At 37.2% G+C, this 22,635-nt stretch overlaps 1 long non-coding RNA gene across 1 annotated transcript; it reads left to right on the top strand.

The window, feature by feature from the left end:
• Positions 1-3,221: 3,221 nt before the first annotated feature.
• On the top strand, positions 3,222-17,256 carry LOC141490005 (uncharacterized). The gene is made up of 3 exons (XR_012469050.1): positions 3,222-3,338; positions 16,144-16,252; positions 17,157-17,256. It is a non-coding gene; the product is annotated as an uncharacterized LOC141490005 (long non-coding RNA).
• The last annotated feature ends 5,379 nt before the right edge of the window (positions 17,257-22,635 follow it).

Below are 22,635 nucleotides of genomic sequence, written 5' to 3' on the forward strand. Positions count from 1 at the left end.
AATTTAGTCATCTTTTAGTGCTGTTTTAATTTATATTATTGTTGTCATCGTTTATATTACTGTTTATGTCTTCTCAAGTTTCTCTCATACTCTCTCATATTCATTATAAATTCCATTTTGTTCATATGCCTCAATTCAACGAAAGATTTTCCAAATTGATGGGCATCTCTTTTGTCCCCATTTATTTTTGCTACCATAAAAAAGTATTCTATGAATATTTTGAAACAAAAGAACCTTTCTTCCTTTTCTTTTTTTTTTTTTTTTGTATTTCCAATGTAAGGCAAAGTCCAGAGCATGAAGTAAACCCTTAATCAATACTTTATTGATTAATTGAATTATTGTTTGACTTCCTTAGTATATATTCCCATCAGTGGAACTTGTGGGTCAAAGGGTATAGATAATTTAGTTAATTGAAGGCATAGCATTTCACAGCATCATGGGATCAGAGATCTAGAGGTGAAATGGACCTGAGAGGTCATCTCATTCAATCTCTTTATTTCAAGACATTGAGGTCCAGATAAAGGAAAGTAGCTAACTCCCCAAACATGCCAGAGATAAGCTGCAAGCCTAAATCTTCTATCTTCTCATCTGCTGTGGTTTCCAAGGAAGCTACCAGATATTTTGGAGGACTTAGAGGGTTTTCAACCTTTTGGCCACTTTCATACCTTCTCCTTTGACTCAATATGATGTGTTTTCATTTAAAAAAAAAAACAAATCAGAATACTATACAGCCAACTTCTTGGACATTCCAACTTACACTCATACAGAACAACAATAAATAAAAACCAGAAAAATCTTTTCTGAAACTTCCCTCCCTCTCCACCAGTGTTTTTGGTTAAACTAGTGATCATATACCAAATATAGCTATGGTACATGTTTCATCAGCTATAGAACTAGTGACAGAAACACTTGTTCCAGACTGAAGGAAAAGCAAAAGGCCTGGAATGCAAACTCATTAACTTAGAATGCATGGAGGACAGCCAGTTCATGACTAAAGTATATCGTCCTCCTTGTATTTTCTTTTCTAATTAGTCAACAAGAACATGTCAGGCCTTGGCAGCTGCTCAGAAATCTCAAAACTTTAGGGATGCTTTCTGTTAAAGGCTTCCCAGCTATCTCCTTATATTTCACTTCTTTCCTATCAGGTTTGACAATTATATACTTCTGAAAGTTTCCTTGAGTGAGGGTCAAAGTATTTTAATCAGTTCCCTAAAATTCTGCTACCTTTATTCTGTGCCTATCTGGTCATCTTGTTACTCCTTATTACTTGCTTTTCCCCAATTTCATGAACCCCCTGATTAATAATTCTCTATTTCTTATTTATATTATCATCAGGCAAAAGAGATAAATGGTCTGAAATCTATTTGAAATTATAGATACTCGGCTTCCTCTTCCCTATTATTTTAAAACAGATCAAGAAAGAGAATGAAAAGAATTCATTTCATTTCTCATATTTTTGCCAAGAGTTGGACATGACTGCAAATGACTGAACAATAACAATACAGAGCTTTAAAATTCACAAAATACTTTTTTAATCCACTATTTTATTCGATGTTCAAAACAATCTTGTGGAGTAGGTAATGTTATTTACTTGGTAATGTTATTTACTCCTTTTTATAGATGAAGAAATTGAATCAGAAAGTTTAAGTGACTCACCCAAGGTTACACAATGGTTAAGTATAGAAGTCCTGATTCTAACTTGTCTTTTTGTCTCCAAGTTCAGTGTGGTTGGTACAAGGAAAGACTGCTGATTCTGGACTCAGATGACTGATTCAAATATTGTTTTTCCTCATAAGAAGATAAGATCTGCCTAGAGTCAAAAAGACCTGAGTTCAAATTTAGCCTTAAACACTTGCTACTTCCTAACTGTATAACCTAGGGCAAGTCACTTAACCCTGATTGCCTCTCATCCAAGACCATCTCCAGTCATCCTGATTTCTATCTGGCCATGGGACCCAGATGACTCTGGAAGAGAAAGTGAGACTGGTGACTTAGCACAGCCCCCTCACTCAAATCCAATTCATGTGCTTGTCATGGCTTCACCTTCCTGATGTCATGGTCTTCTTCAAAAAATTAAGGACAAAACAATCTAACATCAGACATTGAGTAGCTCTGTAATCCTGGACAATCCATTTAACCCCATCCTGTCTCAGTATCCTTAATCATAAAACAGGGATCTAATGAAATAATAATTATAAAATGCTTATCACAGTACAAGTCACACAGTGGACAGTTGATAAATGCTCATTTTCTTCTTTCTTCCTACCTTCTATTTGTGAGACTTTGGTGAAATCACTAGACTTCTGTGGATCTCGATGTCCTTAAGCAAAAAAAAAAAAAAATGAAGACTTTGAACTAGATGAACCTGATGTCCCTTTCAGTTCTAGAACTATAGTAATATGATCTCAATCCATTATTCCACATTGTCTCTCAAAAAAAGTCAAATCGGGAATTAGGAATTTCCTTCAGTTTAATATTTCTTTATCTTCTTATTATTCCATTCTACAATGTATGTTCACTAATGCAAATATTTTTATTATCCTTTGGCATGTAAGTTTTATCCATTTGCTAAAGGATGGTGAGAAAAATTCCTTGGAAGTAGTGCTGTCTTCTCTCCAAGATATGTCACATGCATTGCAAAGTTGCTGCCATATGGTAGCCCATAAAGGTTCTGCCAAAATCCCTGTGGTTCTCATCAGCACTCCTATCTCCACTGTTTTTTTCATCTCCTGCTGATGGTGGCAGACATGGGAGCGACAGGCAAGCTGTGAAGGGAAGTCAGCAAAATGAAATGAAAGCACCCTGGCAGGGTCCTTGTCGATTAAGATGGGTCTCCCCCACCCCCTTTCTTCATAGAGATATGTGGGTGAGAATGTTCAGTATTGCCATGGAGAGCTTTCGCCCAGATCCATTCTACTTTTTCCTAGATGCTTGAACCAAAGGGCAAAAGGCAAGTGGCATGGCCTTGGGGGGTGGGTCAGATAGTGGTGGTATTGTGGTGGGGCAGATCTTTGGGACTTTTCCATGGTAGGGAAGAAGATGGCAATATGGGTCTAGGATGGATGTCAAAAACATCACATGGAAAGGGAGAAGAGAGAGACTATGGCAACTTTGGAAGCCATTTTCTGGCAGGTAGGAGATAAATTGGGGAAATCTTGGCATCAAAGAAGGACTTGGGTACTCATCTTCTTTTAATCTATGTTTTGTCTTTCCAGGGTTGGTGGGTGAGCTCAGCTGTATGGAGAAAAAGAACCTTACTATTCTAGAAATCCCTCCTCCTACCCTTATTCAATTGAAGAATCACTTCCTTTAAAGATGATTAGGAGCGTTTATTGAAGGTAAATGACAGCATTTAATCAAAGGGCCCCTAGTTTCTGCCCTGGTGGAATATATACAGTCAAGCTTGTTGATTTCTGACTGCATAGTTTGAATTAAATTTCCTGAGTTTGACAAACACTTATTAATTATACTGGATCATTGAAAACTGCATGGGAAAGTTGCCTGCCAGGTTAGGTGTGGATTTCTCTTAGAGACTATATCTATCTGTCTTGTCCATCAAAGCAACTCACATGAAGCTATCTTTGTCTTGTTTACCATAACTCAAAGGAGGAGTTGCTAAAGAGATGGGATTTTTAGTCCAGTCTTCTCAGTTTGGAAAGTCCAAATGGGACTTCTATTTGGGAGCTAATACACCCTCCTCCCTTTTCCTTATTGTTCCTTATTGTGAAGACTCCCCCTCAAGAGGAGGTTCACAGTATATGTTACCAAAGCAGTGATGGATAACTGGAGACATGTCATGGATCCTGCTTGTCTCTTGACCAGGTCAATTTCTGTAGAATCTTCTGTCTTTATGACCATGCTGCCTTTGGAAGGGAGGCAGGTTTAGTCCTAGCTGCCACGGTCATTGATCTGAACCAGCTCTAGTTGGGGATCATTGACATCGAGGGGATGGTAGCTTTGACTGGGAGATGGCAGCCTGAATTGACTGAGACAGTCAGAAGATCAGATTTTTCTTTCCTTCTCCTATTCTTACTCTTGAATTGGATTTGCTTTTTTGAAGAAGCTTTATTTATCTATAACCTTGGAGAATATAGGAACAAGATGACTTCTTGCCTTTTTCAGGGCTGTGCAATTCCTTAAAGGACAGAGTTTTTTCTTATCAGATCAGTATTGTATTTCCAAATATGGCCTGAGTAGCATCCTTTATAATTATAGCTTCTGGCTTTCAGCTTAAAGTGATATTTGCCAGAAAAAGCCTGCCAAAAAAATATAAGCAAATAAAAGCGAGCTTACCGTTAAATATTGATTTAAGCTTTGAAACTGGCTCAAAATTTTGTTATACCCATCCTGATCTCCTTGGCCCCTGGGCATCTGTTTCAATTTGGTCCAATTGAAATGGGGAGGGACAGTGCCAGGCTAACAGCAAGGTGATCCAATATAGGAAGATGAGTTGTATTTGATGAAACAGAACCAGGCAAAGCTATCGGTGAGATCCTGGGGATAGGTGAGTGAGGTTCAGTTGAAATAAGGACTGATGTGCATCTTCTTCCATTCACTTTTGCTGACATGAACTGAAGTTTTTGCTTGAGATACTTAAGGAAGTAAAATAACTTTTGAGAGGAACTGTGCTTTATTCTGAAATCCTGCCCATTCTGCCTCTGCATTGGAATACTGGAACACAAGCTCTTCTCCTAGCCTGGTTGAGGAGACAATGCAGTGAAACACAATGAGATTTTTTTTTAATTTATGGCACTTTCTCCCTTCTTATAGGCATAAGGAATAGGTCCAAATGGAAATTTTTGAGGCTTTCTTACTCCATTCTGACTTCTGAAATGAGAGAGTCGAGTTCTCAAAATAGTCCTTCTATCCCTAGTTCACATCTGGAGTTTAGGAAAAGACTCCAGTTCCTTGATGCAGCACAGATTCCCCAAGGGGGAATGAACGTGGAGGGAGAGAGGGTTAAACTCTTTTGAAAATGGACCTCTGATGGAACTGAACTCTGGTGATGCAAAGTCTCTGAGATCTATTAGTTTTGACAACCTCAGTTACTCTGGTGTTTCTCATCATCTGTAAAGTTAACAAGGGCTGATAAGAGATGATGAGGCAGTGCACCGGGTTTGTATTTCAAGACTCATAAATATTTCACAATACCATTTTCTTACAATCAGATACATTAGTTTGCCAAGTGTAGATGTTGCTGAATATTCACTCAATGTTGGTGTTTAACAAAGGCACTGCAAGGATAAACATTTTAAATCAGGAGATAGATGAGCCACGGGGGCTCTGCTGTACGCCCCACACTACTGACTTTCACATGCATGTTCTAATTTTAGTGAAAGAGTTGATTTTTGACCTCTAGGAGCTGCTGCTGTCTTTTGAAAAATACATAGTGAGGCTTCATGAAAGAAAAACATGTCTCTCCTATAATCATTCTCTTCCCCCCACCCCTGTCTCTATCTGTCTTTGTCTCTCTCCCCTTCAACCTCTCTCTCTCTCTCTCTCTCTCTCTCTCTCTCTCTCTCTCTGTCTCTCTCCTCTTCCTCCCTCCCTCTCTTCCTCCTTTCCTTCCTTCCTCCCTTCTTTCCTCCCTCCCTTCGTCCCTCCCTTCCTCCCTCCCTCCATTCCTTCCTGCCTCCCTTCCTCTCTTTCTTCCTCCCTCTCTTCCTCCTTTCCTTCCTTTCTGTCTCCCTCCCTTCCTTCCTCCCTCTCCTTCCTCCCTTCCTTCCTTCCTCCTCCCTCTTTCCCTCCTTCCCTTCCTCCCTCCCTCCCTTCCCTTCCCTTCCCTTCCCTTCCTTCCTTCCTTCCTTCCTTCCTTCCTTCCTTCCTTCCTTCCTTCCTTCCTTCCTTCCTTCCTTCCTCCCTCCCATTTCTGATTCTCTAGCTCTCCTCCTCCTCCTCCTCCCCCCTTTCTTACTCTTTTCCTTCCTGTTTTCCCCCCTCACTTCTTTCTCTTTTCTTCTCACCCTGCCTACTTTTCTTTTTCTCCCTTTTCTTTTCTTCCATTTTCTTCATTTCCTCCATTTAGTTTTCCTTTCCTCCATCTTTTTTCCTACTTTTTTCTTTTCCTTCTTTTTCTCTGACTGAGGCTTCTCACTCTCAATAGCTTTACCAAACAGTAAATTAAGAATCCTCTTCTGAGTAGGAGCACTTTTACTCAGTCTGAGATAACAAAAACTGTTGTTTTCTGAGACTCCACTACCTCAAAAGCTGCCACAGGCCCCAAAAGACTCAGTAAATTCATGGCTCCTCTGGAAGCCACCCCATTCAGGGGGAAACCTGGACAGGCAAATAAGACTGTAAAGTAAGGCAACTCTCCTCCCCTCCATAATCAGATGGAGTGTGGGGAGATATATCACTTGATTAACAGCTGCAGTATTAATTTCCCTTTTTGGTTGCTTGACTCACAGCAAGAATCATGTCAAGGCAGCAGAGAAGCAATTAAATTGATTTTAATCTTTGTCAGAGAAGATAACATGCCTCTTTCTCTTCTCATTTAAATAATTAAAGTTTCAGTAGGTATTATTTCGAGCTTTAAAGAAATTGGTGTCTTAATGTAATAGAATCCTTGTAATTATATACTTAATGGCTCTTAATAAGTTAATCATGGTTTTTCATTTAAAATGTATTTTTTACTTATTAAACTTTTATTTGCTATGGTGTCACTGCTTTTAAGAATAAGTGAAAAAACAAAAAAATAAGAGAGATATAAAACAATTCTGTCACTCCTCATTATGAATTCCTTCCAACAGTTTTCTCCTCTCTACCCTGCATCTGACTCATCCCTGCCTTGGATGTTTCTTTTGATGATTATTCTTGCATGTTTTATGCATAAAACAAATAAAACTTGTTTTAAGAGTGAAAATCTCATGACTAATAAGTCCATTTAATGATTAAAGTTTTGGGGATATCACTCTCAAATTCTGATTTATTAAAGTTTACTCTATTTAAAAATTGAGGAGACACATCCCAAACTTTACATTTCAGTAAACCTTATGAGAGGGTGGTATTTAGCATAATGAACTGTCCTCAGATCTGAGAAAGTCTGGGTTCCAGTGCCACTTATGACTAATGCTGGTTGTTTGTCCCTGGATAAGTCATTTCAATCCTCAATGCTTCAGATGACTCTCTAAAACCATATTGTAGAGTAGGTGAGCATGTGCACTGCCAATGGGGATTTTGTCATGGAAAGTCCTCATACCAAAAAAAATTACAATCCTTAACCAAAAGGGAAAAAAATAGTTCCATAAGAGGCAATATACAACTGTCTAAAATAGCTACAATCTTTCCCCAATAATCCAGATCATAATCCATCCATGCCTGATCATCCTATGTTATTCTAAGTTATGTCCTGTGGTCACTTCACTACTGGTAAGCAGAAGGGACCCCCCCACCATCATTCAACCAGATTTCCCATCATTCTGTTGACATGCCATGGTTACCAGTGAAACATGACAACTAACTATCAGTTTTCTCCCACTTTTTTATGGTTTTGCTTTTTCCTTTCTGTCCTTATCAATTACAGACATCTGAGAGGTCTGAACTATAGCAGAAGAGATGTTGAAATATAACCTATAGACATATCACAGAAGCATTTTCTCTCTGAGTTATTGAAAAACTTTTTTTCTGAATAAGAAAGTATATACTGCTTCTGTCTTTGCTTTCCTCCTTACCAGAAAGATATTTTAGGTACATTTAGGTTGTCAGTAAATGCTGAGGATGTTTAATGGAACAGAGTTGAGTTTTAGGTTGTTAACTGGTCAGATTGAGTGAAGTTTTGGCCAATAGAGGGGGGGCAGGGGCTTTCTGGATTATAGCAGTAGATGACCACAACATACTCTGGTTGTCACCTCTAAGGATGATGGGTGGCTCTCCCCACCTCCCCACCCCCTACCTATGTACCATTGGCTAACCTTCTGAGAGACAGACTTCACACCCCCAGTCTGATTGTCTTCTGTCCTGTCACTTTCTCTTCCCCTTTGGAATGTCCTCTGTGTATCCTCCCTCCTCTTCCCATTCCAACTATCTTCATTTAAATTAAATAAATATATTCTTAGTTTTGTAGCATAATAGAAAAATTTCTTCTCTCAGTCTCACTAACCTATTGCTATTATGGAGAGTATAATAACAATGATGATTATAAATAATAATAATAATAATAATGATAAAGTGATTATTACCTTGTACCTAAGTAAGTGACAGACTCATAGGGATAGCTGTGTGGCTGTTGGAAATTTGGGGCAATGTTAACAAACACATTCATGTAATCCTTCTATATCCTTTGTGGTTTCTGGAAGGGTTATATGTAGCAAATTTTGCACTAATGATGGATTCCATGGGAGTAAATTTGAGTAAAAAATGTGACTAGGGGTGGGGTGAGAGGGGAGAGTAACTTTTCAGCTGGGGTTTGGGCTATACCCTAGCATTACAGCTTTGCCTTCTCCTTCCTCTATACTCTATAGTCCCATGGTCACTTCGATTAGCCATGGGGAACCCTCTCAGTTTGGTGATGGTGATAGATTATTGCTGTTTTATCAATTAGTCTGACTCTTCATGATCCCACTTGGGGTTATCTTGGGAGTGATTTGCCATTTTCTTCTTTAGTTTATTTTATAGATCAGGAAACTGAGGCAAACAAAGGTATATTGACTTGTCCAGTCCCACACAGCAAGTAAGTATCTGAGGTCAGATTTGAATTTAGCCACCAGGGCTAGCAATCTTTCTGTTGTTGCTCCTAACAGACTCATAGCTGCAGTGAGAGATAGAAAGCTACAACACAGAAAAACCACTAGAAGATCATATTTCAGGCAATTCATCAGCCTCCCCCCGTCCCTCTGATGCAAATCACAGTAATGGAGATGACATTTTGGGGAACTAGGGTTTCTAGAGATCCAAGCCATAAATATATTGTTTAGCACTGAGTACTATCCACTTAGTTTTAAAGTAGTAACTAAACCAGGAAAGGTATTTTAGAGTTTTTTCCTGAATTGCTTACCTGCTTTATCTTGATATGTCATCTCAAACTTGGAGTCTCTCAGTCAAATTGGCATCTTATTTCTTTATATATAGATAAAAAAGATTATTAGTAATTGTAGAAGGAAAGATGACATAATTTCCCACCTCTCCCCTTTATTTTACTGTGAAGTACTAATGCTCTTTTAAGCTTTCTTCCACTCTGTAATATTCCTTTTCTTGTTGTTCAAGTTACTATATATTGCCCTTCTATTTTTGTAGAATTCCTTACATGAGAGGAAGGAAGAGGGGGTATGTGTGCTGGGCACCCAGGGAGTTACTGCAACTTTTTCTCAAAAACTTTAGAGTAGGGGAATCATGGGAGAGTGGAATGAATATTAGACTAAGGAATTAAGTGATAGTCTTGGCTGCCACCAACTATCTATGCCACCTTGAGCAAACCACTTTACTTTCCTAGGCTTCAGGTATGAAATGAAGGATTTGCATTGCATAAGATTTAATATGCTTTTCCTCATATTTATGTAGCACTTTATACACACACATATGTGTGTGTGAATTGTATAGTATACATATCTAATTTACACACAGATTAACATTTGATGCAATGATTCTATGGGCAAGTACTACAAGTATTAGAATCTTTATTTCACTCAGTCACAGAAACTGAGACTGAAAGAAGTTAATTAATTTATTCATGTGGTCATGCAAATGTGTTTACAGCAATGGAGATGAGACTTCAACTCAAGTTTTCATGATTTTAGAATAAAAATTGCTGAGCAATCTACCCACCAAAGTGTAATGTATCAAGCAAGCTTTTATGATGACTCCTAGAAATGGATCCAGGAGATGTCTTCATGTTACAATATGATGTTCTCTCAAAACTTCTTCCCTTTTTGACATTGTCATATAATCCCTAAAATTTCCTCTAACTTCTTATTCCTCCCATTGCATCCCAATGCTGCTTTTTTTCTCCCTCAATTCCATTATTCATACTTAAGTGATTTTTAGAAGAAGGATACAAGTGGTAGAGATCCCCCAGACCAATTCTTTAGTAAATGAAAAGGCAAAGACAATGGAGTCAATCATTTTAACAGATGTTTTCTTTCTAGTGCTTCAGACAATGAGAGAGAGAAAAACAATCTATTTGCAAGCATTTGGAGGTTTGAGTTTAGAATATTTGTTTTCATGTCTTGGCCCTATGTGATTATAACATTTTAATAATACCTATGAGTGAAAAGTAACTTTAGATTTTTTTTCAAGGCAAATGGGGTTAAGTGGCTTGCCCAAGGCCACACAGCTAGGTAATTATTAAGTGTCTGAGATCAGATTTGAACCCAGGTACTCCTGACTCCAGGGCTGGTGCTTTATCCACTGTGCCACCTAGCTGCCCCGAAACTTTAGATTTTTAAAGGATTTCTATAAACATATGCGTGTAATCTTATTAAGTCTAGTGACATTCTTGTTTTACCTATTGCCAATGATCAGTTGGGTACAAGAAGTGCCATAATGTAGAAAGAATAAGAGAAAAAATATTATCAGTCCATGTGTATACTAATAATATTAATTGACTTATAAGGCAACCTCCACTGTGTTGAATGAACCTATGAAAAAGAACTGATAAAATGACATGGGAATAGTGGGGCAACAGGATGAAAAAGTTGAGTTACAATATTTATCCTTGGAGGGAGTTCATATGGATGAGATCACAGATTAGATGAAGAATAGGACAAAATTGTGTCATTGACAGGTCAGGGATTATTATCCCTATTTTACAAAGATTCTAAAGAAGAAGGCTAATGTGATGGAACCAGAAGGGGAAGGTGGGATTTAGAATATGTTGAAAGCCCATACTCAAAGAGCAGTGAGTGGTCTACTATTTGAATATCAGGTATCCAATGGATTAATGCAGGGATTAGTGCTCAGACCCATGCTGCTTAGTATTTTAATCTATGATGTTGATAAAGAATTATATAGTATCTTGATCAAAGTTAGAATGACCCAAACCTGGAAGGAATAACCAAGATAGCGAATGACAAAGTCTAGATCTAAAACAATTATGATTGTTTCTAATTTTAATAAATGAATTTCAATGGGGATAAAAGTATTATATTTAAGTTTAAAAAATCAACCTCAAAACTACAAAATGAGGAAATGAGATGGCAGTCTGAAAAAGATTTGGAAGTTTTATATGATTTAGCTTTATGATGTGAATTCCTTTAATATACAAGTTGACCTGGATGGCAATTGAGGTCCCTTTTAGCTCATAATCCCCATCAACTCTTTTCTTTCTTCCTAATTTTCTTGAACTGCTGAGAATTCTCTCCTTGGTTTCATTTATCTTTCTCTGGGCAGATGACTCTCAGATCTACTTATTTAACTTAAACTCTCCTCTGACTTCCAATCTTACATCTCCAACTGCCTATTAGATAACTCATATTAGAGGTCCCCAAGACATCTTAAACTCAATGTATTGAAAATTGAACTCATCATCTTTGCCTCAAACCCTCCCATATTCTTAACTTCCTTATTAAGGGTACCATCATCCACCCAGTCAAGCAGGCTCGCAATTTGTGTCATCCTTGATTTCCCATACTCTCTCACCCTGCTATATTCAATTAGTTATCAAGTCCTGCCAATTCCACATTTATAATATCTCTTATATGACTTCCTTCTCTCCTCTGAGATTGCCACCATTCTGATGCCACCACATCATTGTCTTTGGCCTGAACTATAGTAATATACTCATGACTAGTTTTTATGTCTGGAGTCTGTCTCCACTTCAATCTCCATTCACCTGTCAAAATGATCTTTCCTCAAGTATAGGGTCTGATCATGTCACTCTCCTATTCAATATATTTCAATGCCTCCCCATCATGTCCAATATCAAATATAAAATCTTCTGATTTCTAAAGCTCTTTACAACCTGATCCCCTCATAGTATGCCTTTTCATATATGACTTCCCAGAACACACTCTGAAATACAGTGAGAAAGATCGAATGTTCCTTACCCCCAAAACTCCATCTCCTGATTGTGGGTGTTTTCACTGACTCTTCCACTTGTCTGAGATTCTCTCTTTCCTCACCTCTACTTCACCTCTGGGTTTTCAACTTTTTTTTACACTCAGTTAAAGTTCTATATTCTACAAGAAGTCTTTCTGGACTTCTCTTTGAATTGTCTCCAGTTCCTCCTGTTTACAGATAATTTGTTCAAAGCTGTTGACATTTTATCTCCCTATTAGGTTGTAATATCCTTGAGGAGAGGAACTCTCTTTTTCCTTTCTTTGTTATCTATGTAGTTCCTGCTATACATGGTGTCTAGACTCAACTGAGATCCTAGTCTCCTGACTACTAGCATGGTTAGTATCCTTTCTATAAGGTGAACAAGGAAGAAGACTTTTCTTCAGACTAATTCTTTATTTCTCTTCTTTCTAAGACATGTGAAGGGAGTATTTCATTAAAAGACTGTTTGAGGAAGAAGATGAGCCCAAGGAGTGATGTTCTCCCATTATTTGTTCCAACAATGACAAACTTTAAAACTCATATCAAATGGGGGGAAAAAAGGCAAGATTCAACTAAAGGGAATTTTCAGTGAACCTAGGAACCTTCTTGTCCCCAAGATCAATCTTAGTCTTTGTATCCAAGCCAAGTTAGTCAAGTTATAATTGTGAATAGCTAAAACAGTGATTCTGAACTTTTTGTGTATATATCATGAACCTTTTTGGTTATCTGGTGAGGTCAGTGAACCCTTTAACAGACATTAGCAAAAATAAAGATGTAATTCTTTTTCCATTGAAGTTCCCAAATCCATCTGAATGAATGGATTCAGGTTAAGATCCTCAGAGCTAGATTTTTTTTTTAAAGGCAAACTCATCTATGTCTCCAGGGATAGGAAGCCTCCTGCTCAGCAAAGGCAGTTATTTAGAGAGGAGCAAGAATTGAATCTAGTTGCTGAGACATCCTGTCTGTTAAAAAGTAATCCATAAACAACCTGGGAAAAATCTGAGATTTTGGGCATGTCCAATATTTTCCTCAAAAATAGTTTGTTCAAGTGAACTTCATGATGACTAAATATGAATGACTTTGTCTTTGAGGGACTATCATTACAAAAGTTATTCTTGGAGCCAGTTCAGTCGTTTCCTCTTCCCTTAAGTATCAGAGTGGAGTGAATAATTTGCAAGCAATAGGGAAGGCATAGTCAGTTGATAGTTACTAATGCATGGCCAGAGTGGAAAACTTTTTCCACTTATTAACTAGACTCAGCAATATAGTACACACACACACACACACACACATACACACACACAAACACACTCAGCCTGTGGATAAGGATACTTCTATTTTATTCTTGAACCAACTTAAACTTGAATCAAATAGAAAATGATGAGCTTTGTCTATCTTTCCAAGTTCTTTGGATTATTAATGCAATAAACACTTGCCAGTCATCTATTATACATAAGCACTGTTCTAGGGTCTGGGAGTGGGGAGATATGAAGATTAAATATAGGTAGGATGTGGACTTTGTTCTGATGGAGAATAGTCTAACTGAGAGATGGTATCAGGATTTGACTCTTAGAGAACAGAGGGCTGGAGTGGAAGCAGATTTGGATTTTATATACATTTAAATTTCTTTAGACTATATATATTTTCATATATATGAATATATTCATATGCATATACATGTTCATATGGAGAGTATGTACATAATCACACAAACATTATTGAGTTGGTATGTAAAATCATCCCATATTAGGATCTAAAAACAAAGGATTAATGGGAATTCCTCAGAATGATGGAAAGTTGAGAGGCATCATGGAATAATCGATAGAATTCTAGTCTTACAATCAGGAAGGTCATGGTTCAAGACCATACTCAGCTATGAGTTAGATCAATCTGATCATGGACAAGTTGCTTACCTTTGATAAGCCTATAATTCTTTATCTGTAAAATGGGGATGTTAAACGCTCCTAGCCCTGTGAGGATCAAATGAAATAATGAATGTAAAATACTTTGAAAGTCTTAAAGGACCATATTAATAAGAGATATTAATATTCACCTCTAATAAATCCATAGATCTATAAATCCATAAATCTATAGAGTAAGCAGGCTTCTAAGGAAGGCTTTGGTATGATCTAGTTTATAGGTTATAATAGGAGCATAGTTCTAAAACGTCCCTGCTGCTTGCAAGCTGTTCACTTCACTCTGGTACTTAAGGAAAAAAAGAAAGGAGTGAGCCAAGCTTCAAAAATAGCTTTTGTAATGATGCTCCCTCTAAGACAATGACATATGGACCTGGCCAACAATGAGTTCCCTTGAATATCAGATCCCTAAGGAAGGGACCTTAGAGGTCAGGTAGTACAGTTCTTTCATTTTACAGATGAGGAAACCAGGGTTTATGAATGTCAAAGGATTTGCTAAAGGTCCTATAAGAAGGAAAGGATGAAAGGAATAAGCATATATTAATTACCTGCTATATATCAAGCACTTTATGATCTCATTTTAACTTCACAACATTATAAAGTAGGTGTATTATTATAATACCCGTTTTACAGCTGAGGACACTATCAGCTGTAAGTAACTGAATCAGGATTTGAATTCAGGTCTTTCTGACTCCAGATCCAATCCTCTACATTGTATCACCTGGTTGATACTGGTAGAATCAGGGTAACAAGATTTGAACCTTAAATCTTGGTGCTCTTTCCACTGGTGTGGCTATCACAAGCAACCATCACTCTCCTGTTCCAGTGGTACCTTCCTCCTATCTCAATCCTTTCTCTTCTGTACTCCACCATAATATAATCTATATTTTTCAGGATAATCTAAATCTACCTTAGGCTAAATGTCCCAGCCTCACTTGAGAATCGAGGATATGCTATGATTCAATTCATAGGATACTGATGCTATCTCTTTCATATATACCATTCTGAATCCCTTTACAACTCAATTTCCAGTTTAAAAGGGTGCTGCTTATAAACCAGCAAATACAGCAAGTGACTAATTAGCCAAATTAATGAGGGCTTGTTTACTTGAAGTCCCCAGTGCCCTTGGATCTAGGGATGTTTCCTTATTACAATCTGCAAGTGGTTTCCTCCAATTAATTTTTAACATACGGCTGTTGCCTATTCTCAGTAATATGTAATATCCTAATACTTCAAAGAGCTTTGCAAACATTAACTCCTTAATCCTCATAGGAAAGCACAGAAAGGCTGAAACAAAAGATGCTCACAGTGTTTTTTGGCAACAGGGCTTTGGTGGGTTGGTCTCTTGGAGAGCTTTACAAACTCCAATCTATTGATCCTGCAGGAGATTAAGAAAGATCAAGTATTAATGTCCATTTCTATGGGAGAAGGAAGAAAAGGAAAGCATAAATATATTAAGGGGTATGCGGTAGATTTTAGAATGAGAGAGAGAGAGAGAGAGAGAGAGAGAGAGAGAGAGAGAGAGAGAGAGAGAGAGAGAGAAATAGAAGAATAGGTTGGTCAGAGAAATATCTGGGACAGGATAACAAGCATTTTGCTGAAGTATGTCAAACTTTAAAGGGTACCATTGGCACTACCAATGGCTTCCCCCCCCCCCAGAAACTGTACCCCAAGTTCAAAAAACCCTTACCCCAACTTGTTCAATAGGGTCAATTCTTTTGCAAGATGCAAGCCTTGGAGTGTCCAAAGTCATGGTTCCTCCCTACTGAATTTCAGATTGTCTGATTCTTAGTCTGTGGAGGGAGAAAGCTTTTGTAGGCACATAAATTGTAGACTATTTGCGTGCATCAAGAAGTGAGGTGGGAGTATAAAATTTCATTCTGAGTCATTCTGAAAATTTTAATACCATACTTTCTTTCAGAAGTTTGGTTTGCTTCTTGTTTGGACTCTTTTGATAGTCTCAAAAATAGGAACTTACATGATAACATTGTTGTGTGTTTAAAAGGATTGGCAAGTTGGACACAGTGGATTTAAGGTTTCATGGGCAATCATCTTTGTTGTTGTACTATATTATAAATGCTTGTTTTAGTCCATAAAACTCCAGCAAAAATGAATCTCTCTTATTCTAATTTCTTCCCTCTCAAAGTCATTTTCCTCAACTGCCTAAACTATTTTCCCATAGCACAGGGATGAAATACAAAGTCCTTAGTCTGGCATTTAATGCCCTTCATAATCTGTCTCCTGGTTGCCTTTCTAGGTTTATTTCACAAGAAGTTATATAGAGACTGGAAGAGCACTCATTTTGACAAAACTGGATCCAGAGGTCCCTAGAAAAGGGAAATGACTTGCCTAGGATCTCCAAGCCAGTAAGTAAATGAGGTAATATGTGAATCTATGATTTCTAAAAAAGTAAATTTTAATATTAGACTTACAGTGCATTGAAACCTCTAACACTATTTTTATTTTCTGAGTTCATCTCCATTGCATTTAGAGATCTCTAGGAAGTCAATAAGTCTCCCTTGCTTATAGGAATTAGAGAATTATAGGATTTACAGCTGGAGGGAACTAGAGGAATCATCTAGTCCAACGTTTTTAATCTTTTTTTAAAGATGTATTTTATTTTCCTTACTTACATGTAAAAGCAATTTTCAGCATTTGTTTTTAAAATTGAGTTCCAAATTCTCTTCCTCCCCATCCTGTTTATTGAAAAGGCAAACAATTTGATATAGGTTATACATGTGTAGTTATGCAAAATATATTTCCATGTTAATCATGTTGTAAAAAAGAAAGCACATACCAATATAAAAACCCCAAGAAAAGTAATGTAAAAAAACAAACATACTGCTTCGATCTTGTATTCAGACTTCATCAGTTTTTTTCCTCTGGGAATAGCTAGCATTTTTCATAATAAATCCTTCAAAGTTATCTTGGATCAAGATATTGCTGAGAATAGCTAAGTCATTCATCAGTCATTTTTTAACTGTACAGACCCATTTGACAATGTGGCTAAACCTATAGACCCTTTCTCAGAACAATGGTTTTAAATGTATAAAACACGTAGGATTACAAAAAAGTCTATTATATTGACTCATAATTACCAAGATATGAAAAAGAACTTCCCAGATTCCCAGATTCCTAGACCCTTGATCCAATCTCCTTTTATTGATTAATAAAATTGATTCCTAGAGGGGAAATGACTTGCCCAGGGTCACCCAGCCATTAAGTAGCTGAGGCAGGCTGTGAATTCTCATCATTTCATTGTAATTCCAGGAATCTTTTCACTACAGTGACCTGCTACATGGGAAACCAGAACCTAAACCTGCCAGATGGCCCCTATGCATGAGATTGTATTTCAGTGTCTTTTACTCTAACCAGGTCAGTACACTTTCTGCATGTAGTACTTTTAAGTGTTCTCTTAGAACTTTCCCCTGAGAATGGCTAAACAAATTCTGGTACATAAGCGTAACAGAATTTTGTTCCACTGAAAGGAAAACAATATAAAACACAGAGGGAGGCATGAGAAGACTTATATTAACTAATGCAAAGTGAAGTAAGCAAAATTAGCAAAATGAGATCTATGGTTACTATAGTAATGTAAATGCCAAGAATAATCAAGGAGATTGAAACTGTCTACTGTGTAATTATAAAGATTAAAGCTGGTCTGTAGAAGTGGAGGACTGTGGATTTGGAACACCATATACTGTCAGACTTGGTTAATGTGTTGGTTAGTTTTGCTAAACATTTTTTATTCTTGTCTCTTTCTGCTTTATTCCCTATTATAAAGAATAATTCTCTGAGTGGGGGAAGGGTGAAATCAAAAGATGTCTATTAAAAATAAAATATCCCCCTTTTTTCTTCTATTCTGGAATATTCTTTCACTTCATAGTTATCCAGATATATCTCTCCTTTAAGGTCCATACCAATTCAAATGACCTTTCTGACAGCCTGTAATGATGTTTTTTCTTCCTCTGAACTACTTGACAACTATTTGTCTTGATCATTTACCATATTCTTACTTGTTTTGACAAATGCTATCTCTGCAACTAGAACATAAACTCCTTAAGGGCAGAAATTATGATGATTTATGTATAGCAAGAATTCTTAACCTAGAATCCATGTACTTAAAAATAATTTATTTTAATATATTGGTTTTCCTTTGTAATCTTATGCACTTTATATTATGCATTATAAACATATGTTCCTTGATGAGAGTTCCATAGATTTTTCCAGATTTCTAAAGGGGTTCATGATATAAAAAATAGTATCTGATATGCATAAAATAAATGGTAATTAATAATTGTTCGTTGATTTGTTGAGAAATAGATAATTTTTGAAGGGATTCATTGGATTAGTAATTAGGAGACCTAGTGAGATAGGTCTAGGATATTAAGGCACAGAAATAGCATTTCATCCCTAACTGACCTAACTCAAGGACATTTTGATCATTTGCAAACTAATTATTCAGGCAAAGGACGTCAAGATCTTATTTGCCAAATTGCTTCATTGCTCTGCCAGATCTTGATATTGATGTGGCCTCTAAGAGATGATGTAGTACTCAGGAAACTTCCAGACAGCCAGTATTTTCCACGACATTATAAGATGATTCTGAATGACCTGTGGAAGTTGAGGTTCTTGGGGTTTTATTCTGGATAAAGGGTGATAGAACCCTTTACAGAGGCATCAATCTAGGGATCAATAACAAATCTTTGTATTCACTAACCATGAGTTGGCTGAAGAAAGACCTTTATGTTTATAAAGGTAGGAAGAATTCCGCTTGAGTTGGCATCTGTATCTATTAGACTCAGTCTATTCTAGTTATTTTGGTTGACATATACTCTTTTCCTAGAAAGTAAGTGAACCAATTACTCAACAAGCTTTTATTAAACACTATGTATTCCAGGAGCCATTAGAAATATATAAACATTTCTTGCCCTTGGGAAGCTTCCTTTAAAAAAAAAACCAGGGAAACATATACTTATAAGTAAACAAAATATATTCATTGTTATTTCAAGTATAGTTTCCTGGGATATGGGGAAGAACAATCAACTAGGAATGGGGGTCCAGAAGAAAAGACTCTTAGAGGAACTGATACTGGAATTCTGTTTTTAAGAAAGCTATGGGATCATAATCACGAATGAGGATTTATTATATTCCTGCTATGTTCTAATCAAGTACTGTTCTAAATGTTGGATATACAAAAGCAAAATGAACCAATCCCTACTCTAAAGAAACTTATATTTTATTAGAGGAAACATATACACATTTTATGTAAAATACATTTTACATAAAATGTGTATATGTTTCCTCTAATAATATATATATATATATATATAAAACATATATATATATATATATATATATATATATATATATATATATATATATATATATAAAGTACATTTTTGGGAGTGGCATTAGCAGCAAGTAGATGCTTTCAGGATAAGCATCATGTCAGAGGTGGTGTTTGAGCTGAACTTTGGAGGAAACTGAGCATCCTAGGAGGTGTGGTTAGAGGAGATTTCAACCTAGGGTCCATTTAAGAACATGGAGACATGAGACTGAATGTTGTATACATAGAATAGCAAGTGGCTTAGTTTGGCTAAAATCTATAATCCATGAGCAGGAATACTTTATGGTTTACATTTAAAGTTAGCTAAGTAGTACAGAGGTTGGAGATCTCCAAATTGGATTTGGGTATTTTTGAGTTTAAATTCAGTTCAGACACTAACTCTATAATTGTGGGAAGATACATTAACCTCCATCTGCCTCAGTTTCCTCATTTGTGAAATGTGGATAATAATAGGACAGTCTTCTAGCATTGTGATGATCACAATATAGAATGTTTATGACACACTTTGAAAATCTTAAAGGGCTATAGAAATGGGAACTATTATAAGTTTGGAAAAGGATTGTGAAGGGTTTTGAATGCCAAAGAAAAGAGTTTATATTTCAATCTACAGATCATAGAACTGCAGGAGTTTTTCTGAGCTAGGGGAGTAACAGGCATTTTGGTAGCCAAGTAGCAATGCATTAGAAAGAAGAGAGAATAGAAGCAAGAGGATCAATCAGAAGGCTATTGATATAGTCTAATCAAGAGATGTTGAAGTCCTGAAATAGGGTGGAGGTCACGTGGATAGAGAGAACAAGACTAATGAGACAAATGCTATGGAGAAGAAGATGGAATTTCAGTTGGGGTTTAAAGGAAACCAAGGAAGTCAGGAGGCATAGATGAAGAGGGGGGACATTCCAGGCATGGAGAGCTAGTGAAAATGAACAGAAGGGAGACACGAAGTATTTTTTTTTGTAGAATAGCAAGGAGGCCAGTGTCCCTGGGAGAAGGTATAAAGTATTGGAAATATGAGGAAGGGGGTTAGGTCATGAAGGGCTTTAATCACCAAATAGAATTTTCTATTTGATCCTGGAGGAAAGAGGATTGGAGTTTATTCAGTGGTGGTGGTGGTGGTGGTGGAAGGGAAAAATGCTCTACTTATTATTAGATGTGGGATGTTCCTAGAAGAATGACTGTGACCCTAATAGATTAGAGAATTTTGGAAGAGGAGAGGATTTTGGGGGAAAGAGCTGAGCCTTGAAGGGATGAAGTAAAAGTTTCTGAGAGGTAGAGCTGAGGAGGAACTCTAGACCAGGGGGCAAGACTGGGCAAAAGCAGCATGGGGATTGTAACCAGAGCAGTTTGGATGAACAGTAGAGTTTATGAGTGAGGGTAATGAAATCATTCTGTAAAGATAGGTTGGAGTTAGATTGTGAGGACTTTTGTATCTTATCCTCAAAGCCTTAGGGAGCCACAAAAATGTTACATGAACCAGTTTGGGTTTTGCTTGCCATTTGAACCTAAAACTACTTTGAATGTATCACTCCAAGACCAACCTTTTCTTCTTCAATACATTAAGGCAACATGTCAAAGACCAGTGATTTCATGGGTATATGAACTCCCAGTGAAGCACAATGCTACTCTTTGGGACTTATGGTCTTATAGAGATACCTGAGACTCAGTGGGGTGATCACAGGTTTTGACAGGAAGAAATGCCCAAAGTGGAATCTGGACCTAGATTTTCCCAACTATGAATCCAGCAAACATTGTCTTTGAGTGGTGATCAGGCAGCAGACATTGCCCCATAAAGCAGTGAAATTAGAGGAGCGCTTTGTATATATGATTTGGTGACTTGGTTAGCATCTTATATCTTCATTTTGACAAACCACCAAGCCCAAATCCCCAGTTTCAACACATTCCTAAGCTATCTTTTTACAAAGTTGTGCTTTCTTTCATTTGGCATGTTTTTATTATTATTAATACAACTGTGGAAGCTACATATATATCAGTACAAAAGCATCTACTGCAGATAATCAAACCTATAAATCTTGTAGCTGTTTGCATATAACCAATTAACTGAGCCTTCCCTGGCTAACTGGAACCTACCATGTGGCACAAACAGGGGAGTTGTAGACTTGAAATAAGAAGAAGGAGGCCCTGATTATAGAATCTCAAGAACCAGAGCCCTGATTAGAATAAGGTGGATGTGCTTTCAGGATCAAGTGCGTACTTCTTGGAGGGTGGTGGTGGTGGTAGTAATATTTTTCATTGTGAGGATAGAACTCTTCCAGGCATCTTTCCTATGCTGACTGTCATCTTTGATTGCTAGTATTTATAGAATACTTTAAGATTTCCAATATACTTTACATATATTCCCTCATTTGAACTAGAAGATTGGTATATTTATTTTTCTCATTTGACAGGTGAGGAAACTGAGGCTGAGTTGTATGTTTTGTTCAGTCATTTTAGTGACTTTTTATGACCCCGTTTGGGATTTTCTTGGCAAAGATACTGAAGTGATTTGCCATTTCCTTCTCCAACTCATTTTTACAGATAAGAAAACTGAGGCAGACAGGGTTAAGTAACTTGCCCAGGGTGCCACAGCTAGTAGGTGTCCTAGTCCTGATTTGAATTTAGGTCTTCCTGACTATAAAGCTAGCACTCTCTCCACTGTGTTGCCTAACTGCCCCAGGTCTTGCTCTGACTAGCTGAGGGATAACTTTCCCTTTCTTGGTCCCATGGTAGGGTTGTTTTTGTTCTATCCTCATTGTGGCACTTGCTTTGTGACTTCCCTTTTTACTCCAGCGTTTCCTTCCATCTCCCCTGAAATTGTCCAGGTTCATTTCATTGACTGAGAACAATGGAAGACTTTTTCTGCTCCTCCAGTTTTCTGCTCCTCCATCCAAGCCAACTTATACCTATTTTGTACATACATACATACATAATCTGTATAGATGTGTGTGTGTGTGTGTGTGTGTGTGTGTGTGTATATATATACATATATATATATATATATATATACACACACAAAGATATAAAGACTGACTCAAAGAATCAAGATTTCAAATGCTTTGTGAAAAAGGGGTTGGAGGGAGAAAAGATATGGGAAAAGAAATGTGCAGATACATAAGCCTTGTCAACATTCTTTTTATTCAGGTTTCAAAACCTAAATTGTATTGTATGCATGTGTGTGTGTGTGTGTGTTAACACATAAGGCATGTGTACAAACACAGACACACACACATATTGCCTTCTCTGATTGAATGTAAGCTATCAGAGGGCATGGATTGATTTTTTTGGGGTGGGGGATTCTCTTCCCTTAATACAGCTCCTGGTACATGATTTGAGTTCAATACGTGTTGATTGATTGATTGAAGGTGCAAATGTTTCCAAGTCCTCATCAGTCCTCCTTAGAAATCC

This window comes from Macrotis lagotis, chromosome 5 (genome assembly GCF_037893015.1).
Source record: "Macrotis lagotis isolate mMagLag1 chromosome 5, bilby.v1.9.chrom.fasta, whole genome shotgun sequence".
In the NCBI taxonomy this organism is placed as follows: domain Eukaryota; kingdom Metazoa; phylum Chordata; class Mammalia; order Peramelemorphia; family Peramelidae; genus Macrotis; species Macrotis lagotis.